The sequence below is a fragment of the Marmota marmota genome, unplaced genomic scaffold (genome assembly GCF_001458135.2).
Source record: "Marmota marmota marmota unplaced genomic scaffold, marMar, whole genome shotgun sequence".
NCBI lineage: Eukaryota > Metazoa > Chordata > Mammalia > Rodentia > Sciuridae > Marmota > Marmota marmota.
The window spans coordinates 26,658,540-26,674,224 of NW_026000082.1; the positions used below are offsets into that span (position 1 = coordinate 26,658,540).

The following is a 15,685-nucleotide window of genomic DNA, read 5'->3' on the forward strand; positions in this document are numbered from 1 at the left end:
AGGTGGGAAGAACCCAGGTCACCTTCTTGTCATTGAATTTAGACTGGGCCAAAGAAAAACAAGCAGTGTGGCGTTTTCCACACACCTGAATCTGCAGCTGCAGGTCTGTAGCTGGTTGGTGCATTTTAAAGTGGAGTTAAGGGTGTTTCAGAGGGGAGGGGACAGCAGAGGCCTGGCAGCAAGAAAGTCAACCAAAGCCACAACCAGACTGTTTGGCTGAAATGGAAATTGCAAGGAGTCGTCACAATTTGTCCCTGTCCTCGTGGTACTGCACCACTGGGGAGAGGGGAGACACAAACACACTTTACCATCATACAAGGGAGAGAGTCCAATCCCCGTAACTCCAGAGGAATTAAGAATAGAAGAGACGACATTGTTGTCATCTGGCAGGGCTTCTCAGAGGAGGTGACATTTGAACTTGCAGGTCCTGATGGAAGCTCCTGGAGGAAAGGGGCCTGGCAGGAAGCGATGGTCTCCTCCTGTTGGAGTCAGGTGGGCACCGGGGGGTAATGGGCCATTTATCAAGGTGTGGGCATCGGGTAGGAGCCAAGCATTGTGCAGAGTCCTGCAGCTAGTGACAGCTGCGCCCTCACCATCTCTAGGCTCAAAGGGGTGAAGAAGGGAGGCGTCCCAGGATCTGCTGAGAGTCTTGGGCAGTACCCTCTCTCACAGGGGCTGGGACCTTTAGTTACCCTGCAGGGAGCAGGTAAGGAACACAGCCCCCCCGCCCCCCGCTGAGCCCTAGGGCAGAGGCCAGGGAAGAAGGGTAGAGAGAGAGTGGCAGGGCCAGGGGAAAGTCATCCAGGCCTCCCTCCCAAAGACCCAGAGTCTTGAGAACCCTGGGTGATGAGGACAGAGGAAGGTCCACCCTGCTGGCGGAGGCCGCCTTGCGCCAGGCAGACCAGGGCTGTGTTTGCAGGCTCCGGATGGCCTTGGGGGAGGCATTATTGCTTCCACTTTGCAGCCAAAGAAAATGAGGCTCAGAGAGGCGAAGCCATTTGCCCAAGGCCACATAACCAGGAGGTGGCAGAGAGCCCACAGCCAGGTGTCCCTCTGACTCCAAGACACGCATGTGCTTTCCTAGCACCATCAACACCCCAGGAGAGACCCTGCTCCTGCAGGTAAGCGGAGCTGCCTGGGGAGGGGTCGTTCAGCAGGTAACACAGGCTGCTGGAGGTGAGGGAGGCAACGCCAAGCCTCTTCTGGATGTGACAGCTGGTTTTTGTAAGCCTTCCATCCCGTGAGCTGGGGGAAGACTGGCTTCCTGCAGAAAGCAGGAGCATAATTCGGCTCCTCTTAATTGATTTGCAAATGTACTGAAGAATTGTGATAATTCCTTTAAATTTTACTCTCATTCAAATTTCCGAGGTAAACATAATGAGAAAGGAGAGTCAGCACCGTATAATGGCGGAAGAGAAAGGTCTGGCATTTTATTTTATTTTTACCCTGAGCGTAAGGAAGGCACACTCACTATGAATACCTCATTATTTGAATTTCAAATATTTCTCTCGGGTTGAGCACAAAAGGAAACCCTAAAAAAAAAATATTAACACACACTCGCACATATACACCCAACCATTTCTCCTTTTGAATATGTGACTCACAATGTCCTAGTTTAGGTTATAATAGCGCAATTGCAAAAATCAATCAGGCCTGGATAGATGTGTTTACTCAGAAGTGCTTAGAAAGGAGACCAGTCAAAAGAACATTAATATCTTAAAACATTGAAATTATCTTTACCAAAGAACATTAGCGACGAACGTTAATATTTGGGGTTTCTCTTTTGCTTGCCAAGTGTCTATATTCAGCTGAGCGCCGAGGTCAGGGTGGGAAGGAGAGTGAGGAAGCGCTTTAGACAAAAGCCTAGCGTCTTGGAAAGAGCCTCAGGACCAGAGTGGGTTCTTCCTTTCCAGTCGCAAGGCGGCTTTTAAGGAGTACAGAGTACACATTAAAACCGTGGGCTCTGCTTCAAGGAGATCGAGGTGAAAACCCTGCTCTACCACCATATTAGCTACCCAGTCCCTTATCTACCTACGCAGGGCCTCAGTTTCTATGTCTGTAGAATGGGATTGATTATAGTGTTGGACCTCTGAGCACAGAGGGTCAAGAACAACCTTTTCATACAATCAACCCAGCACCCTCATCACTTTTTTCTAGACTGTTCCATCTGCCAGGCATTGGCTAAGGGGAAGGACAAAGGGGTGGAGCAAGCTGCCCTGGTGCCTCTCCTTACAGGTCTTAGCATGGTGGTGGACAGGGCGGGTGGGGGGTCAATTGTGACATCATGTTGCTGGGAAGACCAGGCCTGGACCCTGGCTCAGTCCACACAGTTGTGTGGCAACAACTAAGCCAGTCCCTTAGTGGTGTCACCGTAACTCCTTTTCTGGGGAACAGTGAGAACAATTGCAGAGTGGGAACAATCTGCTCTTGTGTGTTTTGCCCTTCTAGGTCCCTAGGGGATCAGGAACGGACACCAGAGGGTTCTTCTCTTCCTTCTGGGACTGGTTTCCTCAAGGCTTTCTGGCTATGACCAGTCTTACAGGGTCCTTTACATCAGGAGTTTGGACATTATCTGAGGCTGCTGGGACCTTGAGGAGGTTTTAAAGCAGGAAATCTGTGGGACAGGAGCTGCCTTTGGGACCCAGGGTCGTGTGTGTTTGTTTATGGTGTGTGCTTGTATCAGTCTGGTTTCAAGTCAGCGTTCCTGGCCGTCACACTTCAACCCTTGCCTGGAGGTTGGGGGACAAAAAGGGGTCTAATGATGGCTGATCATCCAAAAATAAAGCCAAACACAAAAACATGCATGCAAAGTTGAAAAAATAATTTCATTACACAATTTGCACAAAAGCCATACCGTCACCTCCCTTCATGACTTTGGCAAGACTGGGCCACCCTCCTTGTGGAGGAGGGAGAGGCTTTGGGAGAGACAGAATGCAGCTCGCGGTATTTGGAGAGACTATTTTTAAAACGAGCAATGCACAGAATCCTCAGCCACACCACAGACGCTGGAGCCGCTCCTCCAACCAGCTGCCGGCATCTTTGCGATCCAGCTTTAAAGTCCTCGGTCAGAAGCCCCCAAACAAAAACCCCAACAGAGCCATGCCAAGCTCATCATGGTTTCCGCACAAGTTAGGTTTTGTCCAGAAAGGGTGCAGCACAGCTCGGGGACTGTCTGTCTGGAGGCCTTTGGGACGCAGGGTGGAGGAGCCAGACATGACTTGCTCCCGTTGGCTAGTCCATATTTGCTGGAAGGTGGAAAGTGACACTGGACAGAGCTGCCAGTCCACCTGGAGTGATCTGATCTTCGTGGTGCTGGGCGCCAAGGCAGTGGTCTCCTGCAGCCGATGGGCAATGCCTGGGCACGGTGGTACCACTGACACAGTGGTCCTTGGGAGTGTCACATCACACTTCATGATGAAACTGAAGGTGGTTGTGTGGACGCTGCAGGAGTCCATGCCCCTGAGGGAAGGCTGAGAGAGCATCTCGGGGCAGCTTGTTGCTGATGGTGGCCACCTGGCTAGCAGGGAGCTCAGGACTCTTTTCCAGGGAGGAGCTGCAGGCTGCAGAGGGCCTCTCCTGCTTGACCTTCAGCGCCCAGCTTGTCCTTGATGTCACTCGGGATTTCCTGCCCACTTGGCCATGGAGGGAAAGCTGTAGCTGCGTTCTGACAGGACCTTCATGAAGCAGTCTGTCAGGTCCCACAGTTAGGTCCAGACTCAGAATGGGGCTCGAGAGGGCGTTTCCCTGTTAGGGTGGGGGACCCCATCACCAGAGTCCATTATAATGCCAGTGGCATGACCAGAGGCCCACAGGGACAGCATAGCCCTGATGGCTGGGGTTTTGAAGGTCTTGAATGCAATCTGGGTCATCTCACAGTTGGCCTTGGGGCTCAGGGGGGCCTTGTTCAGGAATGTGGGGTGCTCCTTGGGGGGCCATGAGCAACTTGAGAAGATGTGATGCCAAATCTTCATGTTGTCTAGACAATGACAATGCCATGCTCTTCAGGGTCCTTCAGGGTCATATGTCACTCTTGCCTGGGCCTCATGGCCCATGTGGGGGAATCCTTTTGGTCCAGGCTTATCATCATGCCCTGGTGCCTCAGACGTCCCATGATGGAGAAGAAACTGGCTCAGGGCACATGACTGCCCACAAAACTGGCCTTTAAAATCCCAGAGTTGTCAACAATGAGCACAGCAATATTGTCATCTATGGTGAGCGAGGTGTGGACCATTAGGGGCGGAGCAGAAGGGACCAGGGTCCTGTGCTCACAGGGTGGACCCCTCTCAATGCTCTGGGTAGGCAATTCTGACTGTATATGGAGGGTGGCCCAGAGGGATGAGCCTGGAGGCCAAGGGCTCAGAGGACCAAACTTCTTGGATTCCTCTTCTCAATGACTCCCCCTCTTTGGCCCGCCGAGCTCAGTTTTAGCAAGAATTCCACAGTGCTTTTTCCTAACCGAGTCCATCTCCGTAGTTATCCATCCTCTGACTCTGTCACCCTGCCCACTAGCCACAAGTCCATGGCAGCCCCTGCTGGATTTGGAGGTAAGCTCAGTCCTGTACAGAAATCTCCCTCCCCTGATGCAGTAGCCCAAATAAAACGTCTGGCAATTTAAAATAAGTGACCAGTGCAACTTTGCCATGGGATAAATGGCACTCCAAGCAGGAGCAGGCGAGGACTGACAGGGTGGAGAGAGATGCCATGTTCTGTGGGTAGAATTAAAGGCTCAGCTGCAGGGTCGAGGAGAGGCAGGTGTGGAGGAGCCATTGAAGACTTCCTCGTCACGAGCAGAGATGTGGCGTGGGAGCAGGAGGGTGGCTTTTGGGAAGAGAACACCACATTTGTCTTTCGGTTGTTGAACGTGGCCCAGTTTGCCTTGGGTGCGATCTCTTCGGTGGCTTCCGCTCAGATGCCACCCTGCCAGGCCTCCCCAGCCCATCCCAAGGCACCCACTGGGTTCCCTCAGGTCCTGCTGCACGTGTCTCTGCTCCTGCTCTGGATGTCAGGTGCCTGATTTAAACAGCAGGTCCAGGCTAAGGGATGCTGGCACTCCTCCACTGGCAGGTATATTTGCATTTTAACAAGAACATTTAGAGGTAATTCTTTTACCCTAAAGACAATGAAATGAGATTTCCGAGGCCACAGACTAATGGTGGAGGGAAGCTTTGGAGAAGAGTGCTTCGGAATCAGGCAAAGACTGGGTTCAAATCCAGAATTCTTTGTTCCTAGCTTGGCTGCTTCCATGAGCTAAGCTTAGCATATGCGAGCATGACTCTCAACACTCAGAACCCCAGTGTCTCCACGTGACCTGGGGATAGTCATGCCTCCTCAGGCGCAATGACTTGGGTCTCCCCATTCTCATTCCCCATTGTCCTCCTTCCTACCAGGTCTCAGCTCAGACTCTGGCCCTCTCCCTTGATCTCTGAGCATGCCCGGTGTGTGATCCCAAATCCCAGTGCAGGAGAATTCCATCAGGGAAGCTACTGGCTTCTCAAGGTGGGCGGGGAGGCCACCCCTGTTTCAGGCATTGGAGTAGGGAGTGGCAGCAGAGGGGCTTGAAGAAGGCGGCCCTATAATTAATCCCCCAGCATTTTCGCCACCATTGTGTCTTCCCCATGGAGATCAGCCAATTAGCGGTTCCACAGTGGCAGCCACTTATTAGTGAAGACAAAGGCAGCATTGATTCCAGTTTGTCCTGCATTCCGTTGCCTCTGAAGTTAAAGATGGCATTTGGGTAGCAGCACCGGGGAAGAAACGTGGGGCAATGTGGAGAGAGCACCTAAAATTAGCCGAAATAATTTTAGCTCTATTGTGAATGGCTAAACCAAATATAAACAGAAGAGAGAAGAAAAATCTTCGTAATCTTAATTACCATAAGCATTAAGTACCCCAAAATGAGGCGTACAATTTGTTTGGTGACACTCTGATAATTAAATCATTTTCTCTCATTGAGGCTCCTTGCAGTTTTGTGCAGAGCCTGGTTCTTCCTGAGTGGTTTTCTCAGGGCCTGAAGGATGCTCAAAATTGTGCACCCTGGGTTTCTGGGTCCACAGATTCTCTCCAATCCAGGTGAGGCGCGCTCTGCCCTTGTTCAGTTGAGCGACGGCCCGGGTTTTGTTCCAGCCTGAGAAATTCAAGGAGAAGCTGAGTTGACTGGAGTGGACAGGAAGGGTCCTTCGCTGCACCTGTCTCTCCATCCACATGCATATTCGTTTTTTAAAAATATTTATTTTTTAAATTTTAAGTGGAAACAATATCTTTCTTTTATTTCTATGTGGTGCTGAGAATCGAACCCAGTGCTTCATGCATGCTAGGTGAGTGCTCTGCCACTGAGCCACAACCCCAGCTCCACATGCATAATCTTTTTCAAGGAGGCACTCATTTTGCATTTTGGGAACTCCTCTCTTATGCCAGGCATTGAGGGTACAGAGACAAATCAGGTTCAGTCCTGCTTTCAAAGAACCTAGTGGAGGTGGAGATCTATAATATATATGTACACACATATATATCAGGTAGATATATATTATATATATACTTCTGCTAGATAGTATATATATATAGTATATATATATACTATAGGTCATATAGTATATATACTATAGACTATATATAGCTAGCAGAACTATATATAGTATCGTAATGATTTATATATGGTTCTGCTATTACTATACTATAATATATATAGTTCTATTATTAGGGTAAAAGAATTACCTCCTAAATGTTCTTGTTAAAATGCAAATATACCTGCCAGTAGAGGAGCGCCAGCATCCCTTAGCCTGGACCTGCTGTTTAAATCAGGCACCTGACATATATATAGTTCTATTATATATCTTATAGGTATGTACTATATAATATATAACATACTATATATATTGTAACAGAACTGTATATATATATACATATATAGTATAGTAATACATTTTGGCATTGTATTATAAGTAGTTCTTCACATATATATGGCATATATATACACATATGCATATTTTAAGCATTTTTTCGATGACATCTTTTTTATTTTTTGCAAAATGACTATTATTGTCCCATTGATATTAAAAAGGCTCAGCAACGGCATGTGACTTGCCCAAGATCTCTGGACAGCGTGTGGTGGTCCTGGAGTCCTGCCTGGCTCAAGAGCAACTCACTCTCACCACGTTGTCTTCCCTCCTAGTCCTCCAAGAAACGCATCCACCCTGTGTCCTAGGGAGGTGACTTGGTTTGGAGGAAAGAGTCGTTCTGACAATTCTCCCCAGTATCTCATGTACCTATGGAGCATGGGCCCTGGAGCTAGAGGGGAATGATCTGGAGGGGCATGACCGGGACTGAGCCAGGTGGGCTGAGTTCTGCCTCTCAAGTGGTCCCATGCCTCTTCCAGCGCCCACCTCCCTCTTGTGCTCCCTGGCTTGCAAAACTTTTTAAAAGTGCTTCCTTGGTTGCTGACTCCAGTTCTTCACCTTCCACTCTCCTAACCCTCTCCAGTCAGGCTCTGGCCCCCACTGCACCACAGTAATCACTGCTGTCCAGTTCACAGTGACCTCTGTGCTTGTCGCTCGCCCTTGTGTTGCTCCTCGGCTGCCGCAGACACTCCCGGGCTCTGGTGGTTCCAGGCTCACCTGCCTGTGGGGCTGCTGCTCGGGCTCCTCGTCCTGGTCTGGATCTTTCTCCTCCAGTGCAACCGGCTTAGTCATTCCCCTCCCGTGGTAGGTTTCATCTTCTTTTCTTTTTTTAACCACCTTTGCGGTAAGAAATTCATTTTATATTCTATCTTGTTAACTAGCCCTATATACAACTGAAACAAAAGTGTCATGGAACAATATATTAATCTTTACTGGGGACAATATACCCTGGTATTTTAATCTATTCTGTTCTATTTTATTTCTTCTTAAAAGCGCTGCTCTTGCCCAAGGACCCTTCCTCCAGACTTGCCCCAGAGCTTGGCTGGCGCTCGTGTTCAGCTCCAGGTTGGTCCCTGTGGCCCTAGACTCCAGTAGCCCCAGGTTCTGGGCTGATGCTAGGAGACCTGGTGCTGGGGCAGCCCCCGAGGACCCAGCGATCAGGGTAGCCTCAGCTTCTGGCTGGTTCCGTGGCTAACCCCACAGGCAAGGCCTCCAGGTCAGCTCCCAGAGACCCAGGCACTGGGCCAGCACTACAGATCAGGCTCCACACCTGCCCCAGAGGCAGGCTAGACACAAGCTCTAGGCCAGTTCACATGGCCATAGGTTTTGGTGGATTCAGGGTCCGGGCGTGTCCTGGTGTCCTGGCATCAGATGGGTTCCCCCAGACCCAAGTTCCAGGCCAGACTCTGCAAACTCAGGACCCATTCCCACCCCTGTAGTTTCAGGGGTTTAAGGCCTGTCCAGTCCCAGGTCAGTTCCTACAGACCCCAGCTCCAGGAACAAGGCCAGTACCCATGGGCCCAGCTCCAGGCCAGCCCCCATGGATTCAGGTTCCAGGTTCATTCCTGGAAACCCAGACACCAGGATATCTCAGTGCCAGGCTAGCAGCTTGCCCTGGAACCAGGTTGGCCTTGTGGACAGAGGTTCAAGGCCTGCTCCTGCAGACTCTAGCTTGAGGTTCACTCCTGCAGTCCTAGTGTCCAGGCCAGGCCCTCTGGATGCAGGCTCCAGGCCTCTCACCTGCCGAACCAGGTACCCGGCCAGCCTGGTACAGCAGCAGATCCCATCAGAGAGCCCACTCGGTATCTTTGGGTTGGCTGATTGGTGAAAGGCTTTCCCTGCTGAAGTCAGCCTATAAAAATCAGAAGCAGTGCCTCCTTTTTCAAATGCATAGACACAAATTCACGGCTACAAGGGTCACCAATAGTCAGGATATATGACACTACCAAAGGAATAAAATAAAACACCATAATGGACCTGAAAGAAATGGAAAATTATGTACTGCCTGACAAATAATTCAAGTAATCATCTTAAAGAAGCTCAGTGAGCTGCAAGAAAACACAGGTAGGTAACTGAATGAAATACAAGAACGAAATGAGAACTTCAACAAAGAGACGGAAATCATAAATCAGACCCAAACAACCATCTGAAAAAGAAGCAAAAAACAATTTCACTTACAGAAACTATAAAAATAATAATTAGAAATAAATTAAACCTCGGAAGAGGAAGACCTGCACACACAACACTCTAAAACATCAATTAAAAAGACACACATTCTGTGTACATGGATTGGAAGTATTGATATTTTTAAGATATCCATACCACCCAAAGCAATCTACAGATTCGTGAAATACCTATCAAAATCCCAAAGACACTTTTTATAGAAATAGAAAAATAAATCCCCCAAAGGACCCCAAATAACCAAGCAATTTTAAGCAAAAAGAACAAAACCAGGGGCATCACACCATTTGATTTCAAAATATGCTGAAAGTTACAGTAATCAAAACAGTATGGTACTGGCACAAAAATAAGTAGACCAAAGGAATAGAATACAGAGTTCAGAGATTAATCTGATCATTTACATTCAACTGATATTTGACTAAGGTGCCGTGAACACAATGTGAAAAGGGCGGTCTCCTCAATAATTGGTGTTGGACAAACTGGGTGTCCATATGCAAAGAATGAAATTAGACCTCTATCTCATGCCATATGAAAAAGTCAATTGAAAATGAATTAAAGACTTAGATCTGAAACTATAAAATACTAGAAGAAAACAGGAAAAATGTTTCATGACCTTGTTTTAGGTAATGATATCTTTAATTTGATTCCCAAAGTGCAGGCAACAAAGCAGACATAGATAAATAGGATTGAACAACTAAAACATTTCTGCACAGCAAAGAAAACAATCAACAGAGTGAACAAATAATCTAAGGAATGGGAGAAAATATATGTAAGCTATATATCTGATGAGGGATTAATATCCAAAGTATATAAGGAACTCATACAATGAATAGCAAATGACCCACATGGGAAAAAAACCCCAATTTAAAAATAAGAAAAAGATCTGAATAGATATTTCTCAAAAGAAGACATAAATTTCAGTAAGCATATGAAAAATATTAGCACTGCTAATCATCAGAGAAATGCAAATCACAATAAGATATCACCTCATACCTGTCAGAATGACAGTTGTCAAATAGACAAAGATAAGTGTTGGTGAAGATTTGGAGGAAAGGGAATTTGTGCACCCTGTTGTTAGGAAGGTAATTGGTACAGCCATTATAGACAACAGTATGAATGTTCCTCAAAAAATAAAAAACAGAACTATACTATTACTCGGCAGTCCCTCTTCTAGGTACATATCCAAAGGAAATGCAATCAGTATGTTGAAGAGACAGCGCTACATGTCCATGTTAATTGTGAAATTATTTGCATCAGCCAAAACACTGAGTCAAAGTTAAGCGTCCATTGATGGATGAAGGATGTGGGAAATGTGATTTTTGTGTACACACACAAACACACACACACACACAGAGGAAACTGTTCAGCATTAGAAAGGAAGGAAAAGCTCATTTATGAAAACTTGGATGAACCTGGAGGATATTATGCTAAATGACATAAGCCAGTTATAGAAAACAGACACTGCATGGTCTGAACTACATGGGGATGGGGGACGGACATGTTCAGTTTGGAGGAATGAGGAGCTCTGTGGTACAGCAAGGTCACTGTAGTAAATAATAATGCGTGGCATACTTGAAAATTGCTAGGAGAGTAGATCTCGAATGTTCTCAATACACACACACAAAGATAAGTGTGTGAGGTGATAACAGCTAGCTTAATCTAATTTAATTTATATATATATATATATATATATAAACTTCATATTCACCATAAATGTATACGATTTTTGTCAACTAATTTTTTAAAAAAGGAAAAAAAACGAAGGCATTCTGACATCCTAAAAACAAATACGCTGATCTTGACCCGTTAAATTGATTTTGCAACCCACCGATGGATGTAGGTCCATCGTTTGAAACGCTCTGCCCAACACTTGGAGCTACTCCTCCCTAAGGCCTTGGCCCTTGCTGTTCCCCTCACGTAGAACCTTCTTTCTCCAGGGAGACTTGTAGCTGCTTCTTTCTTTCCTTTCAAGTCTCAGTTCAAACATCCCTTCCTCAAAAACTCCTTCCTTGAGTGCCCGGCCCGAGGAACGAGGAGTGGCCTTGCCCTTCCTTCTCCCCTGCATCACATCCTCATTGTGCATCTTGTGCATTCCCTGTTCACCTTCTTTCTTTGGACACATTAACTATCGATCCCTCCACCCCTAGAGAACAGAATCTGTCTAGTTTGTTCACAGATGAAACTTCAGTGCCTTGGCAGACCTGGAAAACAGTGGGTGCTTGATCAGTGTTTGTTCAATGAGGAATAAACTATAGCTCTTTTGGGCAGCAACTGACCAGCACAGTGTTGTGGAAGTCGCAGACTCACATCCACAGATTATCCGTGTCTTTGGCTGTCAATCACTCTGCCTGTTTGTGTAGATGCTCCCCCTACCCCTTTAGCCTCATTCGACACAAGATTTGTAGTGACTGGCCCAAATACCTAAAATGAACAATGATAGATAATTAGTTGACTCCAAATTCAAAGATAAAAATGCAGCACGTAACTAACAGAAGCAGCATGTTTTGCCCGTGAGTGTTAAACAGTGAGCCCATTTCTTCTCTTATGTAACAGGAACTCCAGGAGGTGATCCAGGGACCCAAGTTCCTTCTTTCTCTGGCTGGTAACCCTTGTAGAGATCCTAGCCACACATCATGATGCCCAAAGGAAGAAGAAGGACCTGCATTCTCAGGAGAGAGGAAACTTCCCCAGATGCTCCAAGCCGACTTTTCTTCATTAATTCTTTTTGGCTAGAATTGGGTACCTTGCCCATACCCAAGCCAATCATAAAGAAAGGGAATAGAATTCCCATGATTGACTTGGCTTCATCATGTGGGCTGGGATATGTACTGGGACATCTTCTGTGATGTCCGTGACACTGGGGGGGTGAGGTGGTCTGCATTCTGTGAAGCACCCAGGAATGCATAGACCACAGAGACCAACACAGCTGCTAGAGGGAGTCTGCAAATTTAGCTCTGAGTTTCTCAGCCATCAAGGCAAAGAAGGGAACACAAACTGTTAAAAATCTTACAGTCCCCATAAATTTTAAATTAACCAGCTGTTTGGGGGAGCATTCCAGCTCTTCAGATACTGAGATCTGAAAATGTCTCCCATCCATCTTTGTAAGGTGAGACACTGTGGGGCCATTTCCAGGCCACTCCCCGGCCACTCCCCGATGTTCCGTGCGGTAGCAGGTTTCATGTAGCTGTTTTTCTCTAATGCCCCAATGCCAAAGAAAGAGAAAACCCCAAAGCCTGGCATCAAAGCACAATTTAAAATATGATTCAGAATTTCATAGATGGGCAGGAGAGGGGTCTGGAGCAACCAGTGTGAGCTCCACACCTGGCTTTCTCATGGAATGCACTGAATTTTATCCAAGGGTAGGATTTAGACTAGCTAGAAGAATGAATGATGGTTCATCTTTCAGGCTGCCCACCTTGGATATCATTTCTCTCTGAAACTTTTTGATAAAGGAGGGGCAGCAGAAAGTTCGAGGTCATGTTCTCTGGAAAGAACCTGCCAAGCAGATTTTCTCAGATATTCCTATGTTTTGTCAGTTGATGGAGTAGTCAGGATATTTTTTACAATGAAAATTGAGGCGCCTGACCAGAACTTGTGCCTGGATGGATATCAAGATGTGGGTGCCCTTACACTCGGCCTCCCCTGTGCTTGTGAAGTGGATATTGCCAACCGATGCTCAGGACTTTGTACCTGCCTAGGTGACCAGGTTCCCAAAGTCCATTTTTACTCACCTTGTTCTGTAGACCTCTCATATGCTCACTCTGTTCCCATCTGGGTAAGTGTTCCCCAAGGCCCAAGTGTTAAAGGCTTGGTCCCAGGGTGGGGTGCCATGTGGAAGTTATGGAACATTTGAGAGATGGGGCCTTGTGTGAGGTCCTGGGGTGCCAAGACGTGCCCTTAAAGGGCACCATAGGACCTGGCCCCTTCTTTCTTTTTCACTTTCTGACCCTGAGGGGGGTGGTTTTGCTCTTCCACTCACTTCTGCTAGGATGTGATGTCTCGCCCTAGGGCCAATTGGTTATGAGCTATGAGCCTCCAAAACTGTGAGTCCAAATAAACTTTTTCTCTTTATAAGTTAATGGTCTCAGACATTTTGTTATAGTGGCAGAGCTTTGACCAACTCACTATCCCAACTGGAGTACATTTGTTCACCATCCACCCAGCAGGACCTCTGAATCTCAAATCTATTGCAAAATATCTTTGCTTTTCCACCTGCAAATTAATCATACAATTTTCATCCCTGTCTTAATTCAAGAATGATAATCAAGAGGTTGGATAGGATGTACAGACATAGGAAGTTGGGGTGTGTGTGTGTGTGTGTGTGTGTGTGTGTGTGTGCATGCATGCGCCTGGGCATGTTGGTGTGAAAGTGAAGGTATGTGTGTTTGCAAACATTTTTCTGTGTGGGAGGCTGAGTATTTCAGCATTGCGCATCCTGACTCGGTTGGACTCTGGGTGTGTGTTGACATAACATCTACATTTGAGCATTTGTGCAGATTCTGCCTCGTTACACGATCTGTAACCTTCTGAGATTAAATAATGGGTTTCTTTCTTTTTGGTAGATTAGCTATACTCGAAAGATGACTCTTAATGAGCCCCTGGATCTTTCTATTTGTGCTCCTGGGTAGTCCTCTCCCACTGGGACTCAATTTAACCCAGAGAGTGCAGAGAGGTGATGCTACTCCAGGTCCAGGCTTACACTTGAGGGAGTTCTTGAAGGGTCTTCTCTTGTGTCTTTTGAGGTCCTGAGCTGCCATGTGAGAAGTCAGGCTGCCGTGATGCAGCCATCACCTAGAAAGACCACGTGGGGGAGAAGGCCTGAGGTTCCAGGGAAAGGGAGGAAGATCCTTCCTGACAAGCCACTGTCCCCCAACAAGCAGGTGACGTATGAAGGAGCAATCTGGGATGTTCCATCCTAGCTCAGTTCCCGGTGACTTCATACCCAGCTGTCGTCCCATGCAGCAGAAGAGCCACCCAGCTGAGCCCAGTCAGTCCTTCAAATCATCCCTCAACGAGATGGCTGTTGTCTTGAACCTCTAACTTTAGGGGAGATGTGTCAGCCACAATAGGTGATTGAAATGCTGGGTAACAGGTTCCCCTTCCTGTCTCTACTCCACATGGGAAAGGGCTGATGGTTGGTGGGACTGACGAGGTACTGGGGGAGGCTGAGGCCATGGCTCCCCTCTCTCCCTCACTCCCTCCCCTTTCTGTCCTCCCCGTTTCTCCCACATCCTGCCTGCGTTGGGAGGAGTTTGGGCTCTATCTTGGATCTGTTTAGTGAATGGTTGCAGTATTTGTTGCCTTGCCTGGGAGCCTCCTCTAAGTGAGTTGTGGGCCTTTTAGAATCCCACCAGCAGGCCACCAGGCCGACAGGTGTCTGTTTATGAGGGTAATTTCATCAAGGAGGACACCCACTGAACGGTCCCTGGAATCCCAATGGGTAAGGCCACTCAGCACATTCAAACTGGGAGGCATAGCCGCTGGCCCCTAGCTAGGGCCTAAACTGTGGCCTTATGTTGGGGTTCAGACCCCACTGAAGACTGTTTGCAATTAGAAACAAACAAACAAACAAATAAAAAATAGGATCATAGATCTGGATAAAGATCTGGGGAAAAAACTTCACCTTAGGAGTAGAAAAAGAAGACAGCAAAATCAGTCCAAGACAGTGGGTGGTTGGAACAGCAATCCCAGCTGGGGCGAGGGTGGGGATTTCTCATGGAGGCACAGCCATGGACCCTGTTGGGTAGGGGTGAGAGGAGGTTGCAGCAGGAGAGAAACTCTCAACTCCTCTGCTTTCTTAGGCCATGAGCATAAACAGAGAGGGACTCACATGAGGGCACAGGGCTGTTTCCTGGAAGCCAGGGCCCCCAGAAGGCTGAGAATCAGGAATGCCTTCCCATTTCTGCTTCTTTCTCATCTCCCTGAGATGAGATCTTCCTCTCTTCCTCACAACCAGAGGTGCAGCCTGGCACCTCCCAGACCCAGGATTGATGTGCAGTGACAGCCACTAAGAAAGGAACAGGCTGGGGCAACTAGCAACCCACCGTCTGAATTCCTGGGAGAGAGAGTTATGATTGGTTCCCCTTGGTGGGGGTTCTCCCTGATCCAATCAGCTTCGGTGAGGTCAGCGTCAGGTATTCCAAACATGGCCTCCAGACTTGCCTCTGCTCATCGTTCAATTTCAGATTTCCTGGAAGATATTTAATGTGTCCAACCTCTAAGACAGTGAGCATTCAGGGCATTGGCTTCGTAGGCCTATTTTTTTTTTTCACTGTGATGAGTACCATGATACAAGCAAGGTGCCTGGGGGACAATTCAAGAAGGGGGACAATTGTCAAAGTGCGGGGTGGGCCCTGCATGACCCTGAGAGTGAGCACCTCCCTAAATTTGCACCCAGTCCTCTAGTCCTGGCCCTGCTGAGGGGAGTTAGCCCCTTGCTGCCTGCAACTGAGCAGACACTGGCAGCCTCTGAGCAGACAGTGGAAGTCCAAAGTCATCTCCTTGGCTCCAGAAGGACACCTGGATCGTGCTGGGGGTTGGTGGTAAAGGGGGCAGCACTTCATGAGATGTCAGAGGCCATGTAGCAGTGTGGGTAGACTGGAAATACTCCT

The 15,685-nt window shown here is 47.7% G+C and overlaps 1 pseudogene; it reads right to left on the reverse strand.

Moving 5' to 3' along the window:
- Positions 1 to 3,065: 3,065 nt before the first annotated feature.
- Positions 3,066 to 4,021, reverse strand: LOC125610379 (annotated as a pseudogene).
- Positions 4,022 to 15,685: the final 11,664 nt, after the last annotated feature.